Below are 19,243 nucleotides of genomic sequence, written 5' to 3'. Positions count from 1 at the left end.
TATGTATAATGTATTGCTGGGATTTGTTGTATTCCTCTATAGCTGGTGGTGTTCTGCATTGCGCTGTATAGAGGACTACAAATCCCAGCAATAATACATTATACAGCGCAATGCAGAATACCACCTGCTATAGAAGAATACAACAAATCCCAGCAATAGTACATTATACAGTGGTGCAATGCAGAATACCACCAGCTATAGAAGACTACAAAACCCAGCAATAGTACATTATACAGTGCAATGCAGAATACCGCCAGCTATAATGTACTATTGCTGGGATTTGTTGTATTCCTCTATAGCTGGTGGTATTCTGCATTGTGCTGTATAATGTACTATTGCTGGGTTTTGTAGTCCTCTATAGCCGGTGCCATTCTGCATTCATTGCTGTATAACTTTACACTTTCCATTTCACTGTATTGCACACCACACTTTTTTTTTCTTTTTTACTTCCACTGCTCCAAGCTTGCTCCTGGACTACAATCTCAATACAAACTAGTAGTCCCATCACTGGAGCCATTTTTAAAAATGTATCCAATTAACCGATTAATCGAACTTAATAATCGGCTAACTAATCGATTTTGAAAATAATCGTTAGCTGCAGCTCTATGAATAATATCTGTTTTCATTTAAATAGTTGAGGATTGGTACCCTTTAACATCATAGTGCACAATTAGAAGCTCCCTCCTCCTTTGTTTGGCTTTCTGATTGTTTAGTTTGTTGTTCATGAACTTAATTTATTGTATATTGTTTCTATTCACAGCACTGGATTGGTTTACAAGTGTGACTGGGGTTTTATTCTATTGTTATAACTGAATATCGTTAATACATGATGACAAGATACATAATTACAAAAACTACAGTGAAAATGGAATGTGAAAAATGTATTTCCATTTTGCCACAAAACAGTTTATCCCAACACATTAACCCTTGTCTTACAAGTAGTGGCCATATGATTGCACTTAATAACAGCTGCTTAGCTCCCTCATGGTCCCCAGTAATCAGGACTGTCAAATAACAGCCATACCACTGGGATATAACTAGGCCAGGGGCCATGGTAGGGAGCAGTATGAAAAGAGTTATTGGGAAATAAGTCAGGATTGTTGAGCTGTTTTAAAGGTGTCATGGGATTAAAGTGACACTAAACTCAGGAGTTAAATTCTAAAAAGGCATTCAAGTACCTTAATTATTTTAAAAAATGCAGCTAACTTGTGTATCACCCGGCTGTAGATCCGCAAATCATCTCTGAATTGGTGCTGACACTGTCCTTCCTTCTGGAGGGTGGCTACTTTTGTTCCCCAGGGTCCCTGTGTGTGTTGTAAAGTAGCCACTGCTCCAAGCACGTGCCCATAATGGACTACAAACAAACGTTTAGTTTACTTATTTTATTGAAATTATAGTCCATCACGGGAATAAGATTGGAGCAGTGACTACTTTATAACAGACAGAGACCATGGGGAACAAAAGTAGCCAACCTCCAGAAGGAAGGACAGTGTCATGAATTCAGAGATAATTTGAGGATCTACAGCCGAGCGATATACAAATAAGAAACATTTTTCTTAATAGTTAAGGTGCTTAAATGCATTTCTAAGATTTAACTCCTGAGTTTAGTGTTTAAGCTGTTGATTTAAAATGTTGTGCTTTAATGCGAGTCATTGTAGCTAGGATACCGGTACCTCAAGTATCGTGCTGTGTAAAGACTCGTAATGACTAGCTGTACGGCTTCCTGATTGGTCGGGAAGCTGGCCAATCAGGAAGCCGGGCACCGCGTCTTTACTCGGCACCCGGCTTCCTGATTGGCCAGAAAGCTGGCTCCATGCTTTCTCGTCACCTGGTGACGAGGAAGCATGGAGACGGCTTCCCTGCTAATCGAGAATCCGGATGGCGAGTCTTTACATGCCGCCCGGCTTCCTGGCTAATAAAATAAGTTGTTAGTGTGCTGACGGGGCACAGCCGAGTTGCAGTCAGGCTATGCTCGCACCATGTGTAGTGAATTCTTAATGGTTATTCCAAGCCTATTGCTTGTTTTTACTGCGCTTTTTATATTTGGCCCTGAAAGACCATACTGGCCTTTAATCGTCAATGTGTCCTATAGAAGAACTGATTTAGATTTAGTCTGAGCTATTTCATAGCAATCAAGCCCAGATCTACTGTACAGTAGATATTGGCCTAGTGGTTCCTTCTTTTTAGTAGTAATTTGAAGGGAGATATACATCTGGTTAAAATACATTTATAACCTAGCAACTTTTTTATTTTGTCATAGCATTTTAAAGTTATTTATGTCAATTATCTAATCACATGAATGGTACAATGGGGATAATGTGTTGTCTGCGCCAGCCCTGCTGGTAAGGAATCAGAAGGAGATATGCTGTGATTATACCCACTCCCACCATTGACAGCTATGACTTGCCAAGAGAGTTCTTCTACATGGCAAACTAGTGAAATGCATAAGAATACCATTATTGGTTCAAAGAAAAGGTGGTCATATTTTTGCAGCTGCTTTGGGTTATCCAAATATGAGTCTCCATTCATGCACTAAGGGTACATACCTGCGTTGCACTGCATGGTAATTGACTGCTGTGTGTTGTGCTGCATCTGGAAAAATACTGCACATTGTGCCTGATGAGTGGACCTGAAGTGGTCCCAAAATGTTGCCTTCTCCATGACAAGATGTACATGCGTCAATAAAGACAATTTTGGACACTTGATTCCGCTGTGCTAGTGACATACTATATTTCTCATTCTCAGAATACTGCAGTTAAGTTTTCTGGTCTGTTCCAATATATTGGCAACCCATTCAAATTGAATGCAGTGCACTTTAATGCATGTCGAAATGCACAATGCACTGGATCATGCAGATTTGAAAGGTGCCTAAAGGAAACCTGCTTTGAAAGAAACATGGAATGTGCCACCACTGACTTCCTCCCATCAGTTCCTATTACCAGTCTGTCTCTGGCTTCAATATTGTAATGTCACAAACCCAGAAAGTGAATGCAGCCTAAGAAGTTGGAAGACCTTCATCCATACTTGTTTCAGGTCAGTGACTCAAGTTAGTGAAGCCATTAGTTCAACGTGAAAACAAAGGCAGCTTGGATTTTCAGTCGGAGAGGTCAGTTCTTTCATTACAGGTTTCCTGTTAATGCTGTCACAGTTGTTATCTCCAAGGAGAGATCGAGATTACTGCAATACTATTGAACCAAAGCACTGTTATTACTATTCTTTTCATATTGTTCATTTATATTGTTATAGAAAGCTCTGTGGGTTCTGAAAGACTTTGGTTGCTAGGTATTATAATACCAACAGAACTATAGCTTGCATGCCTATAACTTAAGTTATGAGGAAGTGTACTAGATTTGTATTCTACTGTTTCTTTGTGTCCAGGCAAGCCATGATCCACGTTCAGAATCTCATTGTTGCAGAATGAGTTTAACATTCATATTAGATGTTCATCCGCTTCATTGTTTCAAATAATTAGTACAGGTAGTGTTATATTATACCTTTTTATTATATCTGATGCATTTGCAGGATGACATTGTGGCAATATAATAGTTTTCTTAAAGCACATGTCCCTGCAACAGACAAAAATATATGCAGTACATCTTTCAACAGGTGTTATCCCTTTATAGACCCTCCAAGTACAGAAAACTACCTGTTGGTCTAATAGAAATGTACTTGACTCCTAATTTCCTCTTGTAGAACATATCCACATGCCTTTTTGTGGACTGAATTTGCAAGATCTGTTGTCAGCCCAGCCTAGTTTTTTGCCTTTCCATTCTCCCAATCTCCATATAATAGGAACTAATTGTTCAGTGGTGCAAGGTAAGAACTGGGAGGACTTCTTAACAATGGAAAGTGTGCATAGTACACAGGGCAGCACAGAATTTCTTTAATCAATGTGTTATTTTTGCACTTACCAAACACATATAACAATGCTTTTAATGGTATATTTAACAGACAAAAGGGGAACAATTAAAGGAGAACTATGAGGTGAGTGCTTTTCACTCATCCTCATAGTTCTAGCCGACCTCTGACAATGTAACTGTCACAGGTCGGCTCAGTAGATCGGAAAGTGAGTGAACACATACCGTTCGCTCACTTCTCGATCCTCTCACGGCACAGAGCCGTGACAGGGGAGGGACTGGATTCCCCCCTCCCCGCTCCGATCCTCCAGCGCTGACTGGTGGAACGGACGGGGTGGGGGGCGGGTACAGCTGGCCCTGCCTCTAGATAGGCAGAGCCAGCTGTCACTCACGCAGCTGGGCAGATCCAGACATAATTGTCGGGATCCGATTCAGCTGCGACGTCTCAGTATACCGCGAGCTGTAGCTCGCGGTATACTGAGCTTAGGGTGACGGGAGGATGCTAGTTTGTGTCCTCCCGTTACCCTAAGGAGAACTATGGGGAAAAGCTCTAACCCCATAGTTCTCCTTTAAGAAAAGTTAGCTGTTAGGGTTTACATAACAAAAGTGATGCTGTGGTTTTACCTAGTAAAGTGCAGCAGGTGTTTAGGGCTGACAGATCCCTAAAACCCAGGGTGCTCTAATATGCAAATAGCAGCCCAGATCAAACCCCTGGCAAACATTTCCTGACCAATTCCCTGTGAATCATAGGTCCAGGCTACACACAAGGCCTTGACCCAAGACAAAGCTTACCGAATGCTTACATTAAAAAAATGACATCACACTTTAGATGCTAGGCTGTAAGGTCTTCAATTTCTCCCATAAGAAGGTGCTCTGAAAACTTTGTTAAACTCTTTGCAAAGGGAAACACATCACAACCCTTTTTGAATGCCATGTGCATTTCAGGTGTTTTAGAATGCTTTTCTTTTTAAAAACTGTGTGAATCTCAGGCACCTGCACTTCAGCACTTATTATTTTGGGCATGTTTTATGTCTGGGCTCAGAGGGAGAGATAGATTTCCTTCTGCGATTTGGTATTTGGTTGCTAAAAGGCAAGCCACTGAAAGCCAACAATGGCTTGGTTGCCTGAATTGCCTCTTCTATACAAATGCAGCATTTATTGTTTCAGGCACCTGCACTTCATCACGATTACCTTGGGTACTTTTTATGTCTGGGCTCAGAGGAAGAGGTAGATTTACGTCTGTGATCGATGTTATTTGATATTTTGTTGCTAAAGACAAGGCATTTAAACCCAACAATTGCTTGGTTTCCCAAGCTGCAGTCTCTATACAAATTCAGCATGTATTACTAATATCATTATTCTAACAGAGCTCAGTTGTACCATAGTCCCAAATAAAGAAAATAAATATGTTCATGTGTGCACACAATACCCTTTCCGGGTCTGTTTGAAAGTAAAAAAATGCCTTTTATCACCGTTAAAGGATCAGTTAGCAGTTCCTTACTGATGTGGTATATAATGAAAGAGGAATGTTTCCACTTCACTACTTATTAGATATGGAAATGAACTCATATGATGTAAACATCAGCCATGATAGAGTAACATGTATTCATCCCAATAGTTGGAGCCACACGCCGGTTTTATAGCTCGAGAACTGGGCGATCACAAACCACTGATCTTTCAGCTCACGGCTTCTCCCTGCAGAGATCTGTTACTGTCACCGCTCCCTGCAGGCATTCACCCCTCCCTTCTCTCTGTTTCTCCAGCATTCATTGGAGGGACAGACAGGAGAGGGGGCTAGAACAATTGGCTCTGGCTCTAGAGAAGCTCTCAGTCAGTCAGCAGGGTGGATCCCGACAATATTGTGGGGATCCCTGCTGGCGGCAGTGCGGCGTATACTGTTGCGGGCCAGTAGCCTACTATATGCTGAGTTTGGGTCACAGGAGGACATTAGTAAGCACCACTGACACCACTACCTAAAATTAATGTTTACATTTTGCATGCTTGATGGCCCATATTGTCTAAATCATATACTGTATGCTGGACAACTGCTGAGATTAAATAACTTTGCAATCTAAGTTACTTTGAGAGTAAAACGTTGTAGGTGAGAGTCTATGGTCAAATCTCTATCTGCAGAGCACTGAGATAGGAAGCACAGTACAATTGCCAGAAGATTTGTAAGGTCAGTCATTCATATAGGCAGATTCCAGCCTCTTTAGGGAAACCTACCTGCAAAACCTTCCATAAATGTTGTTCTGCTGACCTTACAAGACCATATCAATGGAGGATTAAAGTGACACTAAACTCACTTGTTAAATCTTAGAAATACATTCGAGTACCTTAACTATTAAAATAAATGTATCTTATTTGCGTATCACTCAACTGTAAATTCTCAAATCACCTTTGTATTCATGCTTACACTGTCCTCCCTTCTGGGAGGTGGTTACTTTTGTTCCCCATGGTCCCCGTGTGTGTTGTAAAGTAGCCACCGCTCCAAGCTCGCTCCTGTGAGAGACTTTACCTTCAATACAAATTAGCTAACTAAATCCCAGATTGTAGTCCATCTCGGGAGCGAGCTTGGAGCGGAGGCTACTTCAGAACACACACAGGGACTTCTATGTGCACACAAACGTGCATGGCTCTAATACAAGCATAGTTGTGTTCAAAAGCATCTAGCTGGGGGCCACTGATTTGATACATATACTTAGATATTTTACATGTTCTGGTATTTGGACCACAAATCCTTTCCTTTCCTGGCTTTACAGGTGGGAGAAAATGAACAGGAATTACTGCTTAGGACAGCTAAGAACTAACTTTTGGTTAAGACAGAAGATGGCTTATCTCCATTCTTCTGTCCTGGTAGTGATGTCAACAGATCTACGTGTTATGTAAAGAAACACAATAATAATATCCTACACATTAAAATGTGCACGCAGCAAAGTTTTGTGCACTGACCAGACTGGGTTAGTGGGGTGACTAGGGTAATGGAGTAGCTTAAGGCATCGGAAACATATATCGTAAATAGACACACTGTGAGTTCATCTGTATTTTATGACCAAAATAGAATTGTGCAATAGGTACTAGAAAGCTTTGGTTTATTTATCAGATAGTCCTTGGGGTAAGCTTATGTCCGCTTTGGCTTTAATTCCTTTGTGCAGAGTTTGAACAAAGTGGTGCTCATTCTTGAACTTTGGCCAGAAGCAATAGCCTACTGAAAAGGACTAGTGTGGTCTCTAGAGTATTTACTGTTGTTTATTTCCCTGCATGCCACATACTTGTGTTTGTTTGTCTCAGTTAAAGCTATCTTCAGGATAATGGTTGCCCCCCACCCACTCTCTACTTCCCCCAACAGATCGTTGAGTTAAAAAAATGCCCTTTTAACTTGCCTAAACCCACTGCTACAGAACCAAGACTTCTCATCTCTTCTGTTTACATCCAGCGGGGTGCTTCTTCAGGGATCTACATCACTGCCTGCATAAAGTAGAAATTTCCTGTTGACTGTCCAGTGGTGGGGTCCTCTGAGGATCCAGAAGATGAGTAACATCAGTGCAATGGGGTGGTAGGAGACCGGAGGTCCATCTGCAGTGCTGGGTTAGTGGTCCTCTGTACTCAGACATGACCCCGGCGAGGGACCTAGTTGGCAGACATAGGTCTCCAAGGCTATGTAGTGAGGTTTTCAAGTGTTTTATTTACTTTTTTTTTTTCTTAGCCTACCCTATCAGTGAAATATTTTTTTCACTTGTTATTTCTGTTTCCTGAACATCATCTGTCACAGTGTCACATTTTCTGATGATGTTATTTTCTACTTTCCTTGGCCTTGTGGTTTTCCTCCGTGGCCTATGCACTTTGCCTTAGTCACATTATATTTGTTTGATGCTATGATGCCCCGAAGGCAGGGCAGGAAACTTGCTACTCCCAAGCTTTTCTCTAATATAATGAATAGGATCGCAGCATCCAGCTAAGGACAATCATGGGTGGCTTCTGTTACCGACGAAAACAAAAACTTGCACAACTACAATTAATGAAGCAACTTGGATTTGTTTAGAGACAGCTTTCATTACCTACACTAAAGGAAACCTAGGCAGACGCTTCACTTTGCTTATTTCATCCATAGAATACTGGTTTCTTGGCTGTCTCTGTCTTCAATAGTTTGAGTCACTGAACCATAGTAATTATGCAGATTGGAAAAGCAGAACTGATTAGATCATTGTTCCAGATTATTGCCTCAGAAATTATTAAAATCATTAGATCAGAAGGAGAGCCAGGCAAGCATTTTCAGGAGAAGCTAGCAGTGGCAACCTCTATAGTCTCTTAGTACAGGGTTCTATAAAAAGGTAACTTTACCTACACACAGCCCTCACTTCTGCCTACAAAGGATTTGAAGTGACAGGAAGTGAGGCTGAAGGCAAGTATTTTGATAAGTGGTTGCCGTTCTCGGGGTGTGGGGGTAACATTTAAAGGACAACTTCACTAAAAATGAAGTTGTCCTTTAAACACTCCTGCAGAAAATCCACTTGGGTGACACCAGCATTGTGCTAATAATCAGATTATAATGTTACCAAACTCCTTGTGGATTTGTCATAACCGTATAAAGAAAGAACCCTCCAGAGAAAAAAAGGCAAGGTCAACTCACAGTACATGCGGGAATGTAGAAAAATCTATCTGCCAAAGTCACAGACAGTAGTTAAGATAGTGGTGGGGTATCAAATCCTGCTTCTTCCTCCCAAAAGAGGGGAAAAAAAACTTTAGGGTGGCATCTAAATTCTCATAGTTTATCATATACTTCATTTCACACTGTATTTTTAGTTGCTGTATAGCTGAGCTCAAAGCCCAATTCCAGTTTTAAATACAAATTAAAATACAGGTGAAACTCGAATAATTAGAATATCGTGCAAAAGTAATTGCAGTAAGTGCTGCAAAAGGGGCCCAAACCAAGTACTGAGTACATATGCATGCTTGTACTTGTCAGAGGTCCGATATTCTTCTATGTACAATCCTTGTTTTATTGATTGCATGTAATAATCTACTTTTTTGAGGTTGTGGATTTGGGGTTCTTGGGGTTTTCATGAGCTGTAAGCCATAATCATCACAATTATGACAAATCACGGCTTGAACTATCTTGCTTTGCAGGTAATGAGTCTCTCTCATATATTACTTTCACCTTTTAAGTTGCATTAGTGAAATAAATGAACTTTGCACGATATTCTAATTATTCGAGTTTCACCTGTATGATTATAGACCCTCCAAGTACAGAAAACTACCTGTTGGTCTAATAGAAATGTACTTGACTCCTAATTTCCTCTTGTAGAACATATCCACATGCCTTTTTGTGGACTGAATTTGCAAGATCTGTTGTCAGCCCAGCCTAGTTTTTTGCCTTTCCATTCTCCCAATCTCCATATAATAGGAACTAATTGTTCAGTGGTGCAAGGTAAGAACTGGGAGGACTTCTTAACAATGGAAAGTGTGCATAGTACACAGGGCAGCACAGAATTTCTTTAATCAATGTGTTATTTTTGCACTTACCAAACACATATAACAATGCTTTTAATGGTATATTTAACAGACAAAAGGGGAACAATTAAAGGAGAACTATGAGGTGAGTGCTTTTCACTCATCCTCATAGTTCTAGCCGACCTCTGACAATGTAACTGTCACAGGTCGGCTCAGTAGATCGGAAAGTGAGTGAACACATACCGTTCGCTCACTTCTCGATCCTCTCACGGCACAGAGCCGTGACAGGGGAGGGACTGGATTCCCCCCTCCCCGCTCCGATCCTCCAGCGCTGACTGGTGGAACGGACGGGGTAGGGGGCGGGTACAGCTGGCCCTGCCTCTAGATAGGCAGAGCCAGCTGTCACTCACGCAGCTGGGCAGATCCAGACATAATTGTCGGGATCCGATTCAGCTGCGACGTCTCAGTATACCGCGAGCTGTAGCTCGCGGTATACTGAGCTTAGGGTGACGGGAGGATGCTAGTTTGTGTCCTCCCGTTACCCTAAGGAGAACTATGGGGAAAAGCTCTAACCCCATAGTTCTCCTTTAAGAAAAGTTAGCTGTTAGGGTTTACATAACAAAAGTGATGCTGTGGTTTTACCTAGTAAAGTGCAGCAGGTGTTTAGGGCTGACAGATCCCTAAAACCCAGGGTGCTCTAATATGCAAATAGCAGCCCAGATCAAACCCCTGGCAAACATTTCCTGACCAATTCCCTGTGAATCATAGGTCCAGGCTACACACAAGGCCTTGACCCAAGACAAAGCTTACCGAATGCTTACATTAAAAAAATGACATCACACTTTAGATGCTAGGCTGTAAGGTCTTCAATTTCTCCCATAAGAAGGTGCTCTGAAAACTTTGTTAAACTCTTTGCAAAGGGAAACACATCACAACCCTTTTTGAATGCCATGTGCATTTCAGGTGTTTTAGAATGCTTTTCTTTTTAAAAACTGTGTGAATCTCAGGCACCTGCACTTCAGCACTTATTATTTTGGGCATGTTTTATGTCTGGGCTCAGAGGGAGAGATAGATTTCCTTCTGCGATTTGGTATTTGGTTGCTAAAAGGCAAGCCACTGAAAGCCAACAATGGCTTGGTTGCCTGAATTGCCTCTTCTATACAAATGCAGCATTTATTGTTTCAGGCACCTGCACTTCATCACGATTACCTTGGGTACTTTTTATGTCTGGGCTCAGAGGAAGAGGTAGATTTACGTCTGTGATCGATGTTATTTGATATTTTGTTGCTAAAGACAAGGCATTTAAACCCAACAATTGCTTGGTTTCCCAAGCTGCAGTCTCTATACAAATTCAGCATGTATTACTAATATCATTATTCTAACAGAGCTCAGTTGTACCATAGTCCCAAATAAAGAAAATAAATATGTTCATGTGTGCACACAATACCCTTTCCGGGTCTGTTTGAAAGTAAAAAAATGCCTTTTATCACCGTTAAAGGATCAGTTAGCAGTTCCTTACTGATGTGGTATATAATGAAAGAGGAATGTTTCCACTTCACTACTTATTAGATATGGAAATGAACTCATATGATGTAAACATCAGCCATGATAGAGTAACATGTATTCATCCCAATAGTTGGAGCCACACGCCGGTTTTATAGCTCGAGAACTGGGCGATCACAAACCACTGATCTTTCAGCTCACGGCTTCTCCCTGCAGAGATCTGTTACTGTCACCGCTCCCTGCAGGCATTCACCCCTCCCTTCTCTCTGTTTCTCCAGCATTCATTGGAGGGACAGACAGGAGAGGGGGCTAGAACAATTGGCTCTGGCTCTAGAGAAGCTCTCAGTCAGTCAGCAGGGTGGATCCCGACAATATTGTGGGGATCCCTGCTGGCGGCAGTGCGGCGTATACTGTTGCGGGCCAGTAGCCTACTATATGCTGAGTTTGGGTCACAGGAGGACATTAGTAAGCACCACTGACACCACTACCTAAAATTAATGTTTACATTTTGCATGCTTGATGGCCCATATTGTCTAAATCATATACTGTATGCTGGACAACTGCTGAGATTAAATAACTTTGCAATCTAAGTTACTTTGAGAGTAAAACGTTGTAGGTGAGAGTCTATGGTCAAATCTCTATCTGCAGAGCACTGAGATAGGAAGCACAGTACAATTGCCAGAAGATTTGTAAGGTCAGTCATTCATATAGGCAGATTCCAGCCTCTTTAGGGAAACCTACCTGCAAAACCTTCCATAAATGTTGTTCTGCTGACCTTACAAGACCATATCAATGGAGGATTAAAGTGACACTAAACTCACTTGTTAAATCTTAGAAATACATTCGAGTACCTTAACTATTAAAATAAATGTATCTTATTTGCGTATCACTCAACTGTAAATTCTCAAATCACCTTTGTATTCATGCTTACACTGTCCTCCCTTCTGGGAGGTGGTTACTTTTGTTCCCCATGGTCCCCGTGTGTGTTGTAAAGTAGCCACCGCTCCAAGCTCGCTCCTGTGAGAGACTTTACCTTCAATACAAATTAGCTAACTAAATCCCAGATTGTAGTCCATCTCGGGAGCGAGCTTGGAGCGGAGGCTACTTCAGAACACACACAGGGACTTCTATGTGCACACAAACGTGCATGGCTCTAATACAAGCATAGTTGTGTTCAAAAGCATCTAGCTGGGGGCCACTGATTTGATACATATACTTAGATATTTTACATGTTCTGGTATTTGGACCACAAATCCTTTCCTTTCCTGGCTTTACAGGTGGGAGAAAATGAACAGGAATTACTGCTTAGGACAGCTAAGAACTAACTTTTGGTTAAGACAGAAGATGGCTTATCTCCATTCTTCTGTCCTGGTAGTGATGTCAACAGATCTACGTGTTATGTAAAGAAACACAATAATAATATCCTACACATTAAAATGTGCACGCAGCAAAGTTTTGTGCACTGACCAGACTGGGTTAGTGGGGTGACTAGGGTAATGGAGTAGCTTAAGGCATCGGAAACATATATCGTAAATAGACACACTGTGAGTTCATCTGTATTTTATGACCAAAATAGAATTGTGCAATAGGTACTAGAAAGCTTTGGTTTATTTATCAGATAGTCCTTGGGGTAAGCTTATGTCCGCTTTGGCTTTAATTCCTTTGTGCAGAGTTTGAACAAAGTGGTGCTCATTCTTGAACTTTGGCCAGAAGCAATAGCCTACTGAAAAGGACTAGTGTGGTCTCTAGAGTATTTACTGTTGTTTATTTCCCTGCATGCCACATACTTGTGTTTGTTTGTCTCAGTTAAAGCTATCTTCAGGATAATGGTTGCCCCCCACCCACTCTCTACTTCCCCCAACAGATCGTTGAGTTAAAAAAATGCCCTTTTAACTTGCCTAAACCCACTGCTACAGAACCAAGACTTCTCATCTCTTCTGTTTACATCCAGCGGGGTGCTTCTTCAGGGATCTACATCACTGCCTGCATAAAGTAGAAATTTCCTGTTGACTGTCCAGTGGTGGGGTCCTCTGAGGATCCAGAAGATGAGTAACATCAGTGCAATGGGGTGGTAGGAGACCGGAGGTCCATCTGCAGTGCTGGGTTAGTGGTCCTCTGTACTCAGACATGACCCCGGCGAGGGACCTAGTTGGCAGACATAGGTCTCCAAGGCTATGTAGTGAGGTTTTCAAGTGTTTTATTTACTTTTTTTTTTTCTTAGCCTACCCTATCAGTGAAATATTTTTTTCACTTGTTATTTCTGTTTCCTGAACATCATCTGTCACAGTGTCACATTTTCTGATGATGTTATTTTCTACTTTCCTTGGCCTTGTGGTTTTCCTCCGTGGCCTATGCACTTTGCCTTAGTCACATTATATTTGTTTGATGCTATGATGCCCCGAAGGCAGGGCAGGAAACTTGCTACTCCCAAGCTTTTCTCTAATATAATGAATAGGATCGCAGCATCCAGCTAAGGACAATCATGGGTGGCTTCTGTTACCGACGAAAACAAAAACTTGCACAACTACAATTAATGAAGCAACTTGGATTTGTTTAGAGACAGCTTTCATTACCTACACTAAAGGAAACCTAGGCAGACGCTTCACTTTGCTTATTTCATCCATAGAATACTGGTTTCTTGGCTGTCTCTGTCTTCAATAGTTTGAGTCACTGAACCATAGTAATTATGCAGATTGGAAAAGCAGAACTGATTAGATCATTGTTCCAGATTATTGCCTCAGAAATTATTAAAATCATTAGATCAGAAGGAGAGCCAGGCAAGCATTTTCAGGAGAAGCTAGCAGTGGCAACCTCTATAGTCTCTTAGTACAGGGTTCTATAAAAAGGTAACTTTACCTACACACAGCCCTCACTTCTGCCTACAAAGGATTTGAAGTGACAGGAAGTGAGGCTGAAGGCAAGTATTTTGATAAGTGGTTGCCGTTCTCGGGGTGTGGGGGTAACATTTAAAGGACAACTTCACTAAAAATGAAGTTGTCCTTTAAACACTCCTGCAGAAAATCCACTTGGGTGACACCAGCATTGTGCTAATAATCAGATTATAATGTTACCAAACTCCTTGTGGATTTGTCATAACCGTATAAAGAAAGAACCCTCCAGAGAAAAAAAGGCAAGGTCAACTCACAGTACATGCGGGAATGTAGAAAAATCTATCTGCCAAAGTCACAGACAGTAGTTAAGATAGTGGTGGGGTATCAAATCCTGCTTCTTCCTCCCAAAAGAGGGGAAAAAAAACTTTAGGGTGGCATCTAAATTCTCATAGTTTATCATATACTTCATTTCACACTGTATTTTTAGTTGCTGTATAGCTGAGCTCAAAGCCCAATTCCAGTTTTAAATACAAATTAAAATACAGGTGAAACTCGAATAATTAGAATATCGTGCAAAAGTAATTGCAGTAAGTGCTGCAAAAGGGGCCCAAACCAAGTACTGAGTACATATGCATGCTTGTACTTGTCAGAGGTCCGATATTCTTCTATGTACAATCCTTGTTTTATTGATTGCATGTAATAATCTACTTTTTTGAGGTTGTGGATTTGGGGTTCTTGGGGTTTTCATGAGCTGTAAGCCATAATCATCACAATTATGACAAATCACGGCTTGAACTATCTTGCTTTGCAGGTAATGAGTCTCTCTCATATATTACTTTCACCTTTTAAGTTGCATTAGTGAAATAAATGAACTTTGCACGATATTCTAATTATTCGAGTTTCACCTGTATGAGTTGTCCAGTAATCTTTAAATAAAAAAAGCTGCTTTCAGTGCAATACCTATTCTACGACGCTGACTGCTCTGAGGTCCAGTGCCACTCCTCTTCTAGGTTGAATGACACTTAAGTAGGGTATACACGGTTAGAATTTCGTAGGAAAGAAGTCATTTTTGGAATGTTCTTTGGAATATCTATCAATTAGTATGGTGCAATTGACAGACGAAAACGACAATGCTCCCGAATATTTTCAAAGTAGCATGTTGGAAAATGTTTCTCGATCGAACAAATTTCTAACAATCAATGTGATTTTCGTTTGGAAACTCCATTCATACCAAAATAGAATGTTAATTTAAAAACAAAAATTAAACGAAATTTGGAACAATCGGAAAGTTTCTGGTGCCTGTATGGAACGATCTGACGGTATTTTTCGTAGGAACACTCCTGCAAAAATCTACCCGTGTATACCCCACTTTGGTGCCATTTAATTCCTGTAAGCCATGGGCATCATGGACCTATGCCTTGGGGGTACATAGTCAAGCCGCCCTTGGCTCACAGAAGAATTCTGCAAAGCCCAGGGCAACCGCTTGCAGTGCATCCAAGCCAATATCGGCCCTTGTGAACAGAAAGAGGATTTTGTGTAGCAATATTTCCTTAACTCAGATATATGCAGTTATTGTAAAGATTTGAGATTTTGCCCTCCATGTGTATCTATAAATGTTATCATCCCTTTCAAATAAGCCATCTTCTGCTGTACATTTATTGGGTAGTGACGAATAGCAGCATTCTTTCTGTCAGCACCTTGTGCTAGTTAATAGTTTACTGTAGAGATCCAGTGAATCGTATTATTCAGCTGCATCCATTCTCTCGGTTAAACTGGACTGTGTCTGACAGCACTAAGGCCCTTTCACACGGTGTTTCCGACCAGGTCTGTCTGTCCTTTTTTTAGACGAATCTGATCAGAAGCTTCACGTTAGTCTATAAGGAGTGATGGTCTATGGCAGTGGTGGCGAACCTTGGCACTCCAGCTGTTTTGGAACTACAAGTCCCATGAGGCATTGCAAGGCTCTGACAGCCACAGACAACTCACAGAGGCCGATACATGTTGGGATTTGTAGTTTTGGCACAGCTGGAGTGCCAGGTTCGCCACCACTGGTCTATGGTGTCCATTACATCTGATTACCTCCAAGTTCATCTAGGTCTGCAAAGAAATAAAATGGCACACCTGAATGGGACAGATCGGAGGTAGACGGTTGTGAACGGACACATGTGCGCTTACATCCGACTCTGCACAGACCAAACAAGGGTCTGGTTAGTGGCATCTGTTCCGTACTGCTCCGATTAGCAGTGGCTCTGTGCTCGAACCCCCTAGTGATCAGAACAGACGCTGCCCGTGTGAAAGTCATGTACATGCTTTTATCTGCCTGGGGTATTGCTATACCCTGGCACCCAGGGCACATGTCCCAGTTCTTCTACTGAGTGCCCTGGGTCTCCTTTGAGATGTGGAGATGATACATTGTAAGTATTATACAGTTTTGGAGCATTGTATAATGTACCTACTTTTCAGTGCGTCTATTATTTGTGTTGTCACCTTAATGTGACAATACAGTTTATTATATCAGTCTTAGATTTTATCCAAAGTGTTCATCATGGTATCCTGCCAGCCCCTCAACATTTTTATCTGTGTGCCCAGAGGTGCCCCATGTCTATTACGACCCTCGAAACCCCCCTGCTGTCCACCCAAGTTTTAGAGATCTTCATTGTTCTCACTGAACATTCACCGCGATAAAGCCCTGAGAAAGTTTTTGATTCTGTTGAATTACAATTTTAAAGTGACACTAAACTTAGTAGTTAAACCTTAAAAATGCATTCATGTACCTTACATATTAACAAACATGCGCTAATTTGTGTATCACTCGGCTGATCCTCAAATCATCTCTGAATTCATGTTGACACTGTCCTACCTTCTGGAGGGTGGCTACTTTTGTTCCCCATGGTCCCTGTGTGTGTTATAAAGTAGCCACCACTCCAAGCTCACTCCCGTGATGGACTACAATCTCAATACAAATGATTAAACTAAACCTGAAATTGTAGTTAGTCGCGGGAGCAATCTTGTAGTGGTGGCTACTTTACAACACATACAGGACCATTGGGATCAAAACTAGCCACCCTCCAGAAGGAAGGACAGTGTCAGCATGAATTCAGAGATGATTTGAGGATCTACAGCTGAGTGATACACAAATAAGCTGCATTTTAAGGTATTTAAATGCATTTTTAAGATCTAACTCCTTAGTTTAGTGTCACTTTAGTGAAAGGATTAAATTATGTGAATTTCAGAGAAATCCAAATCAGTATTTGTAACAATCAGAGCATTGAGCTCCTCCAGCACTTCATAATAATATAGCATTATTAATATTTGGCAGGATCCATTGGCGTGTACATGACTTACATTGACTGTGAATGCTGGGACTACACACAGCCAAGATATCTGTAAACACAAAGTTACTATTCCATGTAATTGTCATTTGCAGGACCCCAGGCAAATAGGAAAATTCAAAATTAGATAAAATATGCTTTCTATGGTTTTAGTTGTTGCTTCCAAGTATGTAGGTTTCAGCCCAAGGAGGATGCAAGTCAAGTCTGAGTTGACTTGACTTTGTTTATCCGTGGTCCATGCATGATGGACTGTAAACAGCAGCCCAGTGATTGCTGCAAGCCAGCAAAGTGGCAGTTAGTCAAAGCAAAGTAAAAGTTCATATAAGATCTAAAAGCTGAACACAGTGAGGCTTACCCTGCACTCCAGAACTGCTCTGTCCTCTGTCACCCCATGCAGCCAGTAGTTGCTTGGTGCTCCCTGACAGCTGCCTCTACCCATAGCACTGCCTGGCTCATTCCGTTGCCTAAGAGATGGAAGGTTTTAGATTACACTTCTGCAGAAAGGGGAGGAAAGGAGGTTTGTCTCAGGGTGTGCTTTGACGAGAGAGAGAGGGAGGGTAGTGGAGAACAGCTGGTACAACTTGTGAATCTCACATATAGTCCAGGCTACTGTCATTCATCTCAGCTGACTCCCACAAGTCATTAAAAGTTCCCACTATGCATGCTTTGTGCCTGGCATACTCAGTAACTGGAGGAATGAGATCACAGTGGCGTCACCCACAACAGCTCATCAAATCTTCAGGAATGCTGCACTTGCACCTTCCTTTTATCCATGCTGCTTTGTGTTCCCGAGGTTTAATGTAATCGGAGAGAGCGGATACTTCTACCCAGGAGCAGGATCTGGGTAATGAACAGAATGGATGCACACAAATGGAAATGACCCCCTTTTGCCGTCTATAAGCAGCAGGTTAATGGCACATCTGTTCCAGTGCCTGCTGCTTGTATACAGAAGCTTCTTGTGTAGGGTATGACACATTGACTGTGAAAGACGCTTTTCTTCCGTCTGCATGCCGACACCCAGAGTTCTATTTCTTTGAGGTCAAGCTGTGAAAGAAATCTTTGTGGCAGCTACTTCCCAGGAACAGACTGGCTATCGCCGATATTCAAAGAAGCTTTGCCCTGTCTCCTCCTGTGCCTTTTTAGTACGTTACATTGTAGAAATAAAGGAATAAGGGGTACGTGTGGCAGATATACAGTTAATGGCTAAAGCCGGGTATACACGTGCCTAGTTTTTCCATTCAACCCGCGGGCTGAACGAAAAAAATAGAACAGATTCCTCCATCAACACTAACGAACATTGATCGATGAATCCCCCGCTGTTTGCATTGTATTCGGACAGTGGCTGATGGCTGCTGCCAGAATACCTGAATGGAGCTAGCAGCTAATTGATTTCTCACCAGCTCCTTAGTTCAGCTGATCGAGCGATGCCAGGCGAAAGGGTGCCGACGGCAGCACCCACGGTGCGAACTTCAGTCGGTTAATCAGGAACTGGCAAAATTCAACACGTGTATACCCGGCTAAGTTTACCTTTCTGACCATGTTTCATGTCATTCCCATATTCATGGTGTAGCATGAAACATGGTCAGATCCGAACTCCCTAACTCCCTTACCTGAAACACGGGTGGTTCTTCTCCCCGCAGGCTTATTTGAATTTCGCACGGCTTCGCGTTGCTCCACCCACATGGATGCGTCATCCATTCACAGATGCTTTGACAGGATCTATGAATGAAGAAACTACAAGTCCTGTCAGCCACCACGGCAGAAGGACTTGTAGTTTTCAATGCAATACAAGTGCGGTGACGATACCACACTTGTAGTCCATTGGCACTTCCTCCCGTCCATTTACTGAGTATCCGCATGAGCTAAAATGCAGCGGTTTGTATGGGCTGTTATACTTTTGTTTACTTCTCGCCCAGCCCTCAATGACTCAAATTACTCCTTCACTAGGTAGCAGAGGTAGCAATGGCACAGAATGGCTTCGGCCTTCAATCATGCTGAATGACTCAGTGCCCAGGTCATGTTGTGCTGCCTAGTGACTGACATTCAAGTCATTCAGGTCCAGGGGGAAAATGTAAACAATAACAGTCTAAGCAGTGGCGCAGGTACAGAAAGAGCATTCTGTACTGCTCCCCTCCTGGTCCTGAATTAATTAGGCAGCAGGGGCAGCGCATATGGCCAAGTCCATTTACGGGTAATTGAAGTAAGGGTTCGCAAAAATATATTGTCCTGGGCCCCCCGTCACAGTTATTAGCTTGCTCTGCCATCAGTC

The 19,243-nt window shown here is 41.9% G+C and overlaps 2 protein-coding genes across 2 annotated transcripts in view; one reads left to right on the top strand and one right to left on the bottom strand.

The window, feature by feature from the left end:
- Positions 1–17,450, bottom strand: part of SMIM5 (small integral membrane protein 5) — a 24,930-nt gene extending 7,480 nt beyond the window's left edge. Inside the window, exon 1 of the mRNA XM_018561538.1 lies at positions 17,330–17,450. The gene's annotated coding sequence lies outside the window, so the exon portion shown is untranslated. The remainder of the gene's footprint in view (positions 1–17,329) is intronic.
- RECQL5 (RecQ like helicase 5) overlaps positions 1–19,243 on the top strand; it is a 74,214-nt gene that overhangs the window by 28,641 nt on the left and 26,330 nt on the right. The gene's annotated exons all lie outside the window — the stretch shown is intronic.

The sequence above is a fragment of the Nanorana parkeri genome, unplaced genomic scaffold (assembly GCF_000935625.1).
Source record: "Nanorana parkeri isolate BGI_ZX_2015 unplaced genomic scaffold, ASM93562v1 scaffold529, whole genome shotgun sequence".
NCBI lineage: Eukaryota > Metazoa > Chordata > Amphibia > Anura > Dicroglossidae > Nanorana > Nanorana parkeri.
Note: the sequence above shows the minus strand (reverse complement) of the source record. Positions and strands in the feature narration are given on the sequence as shown.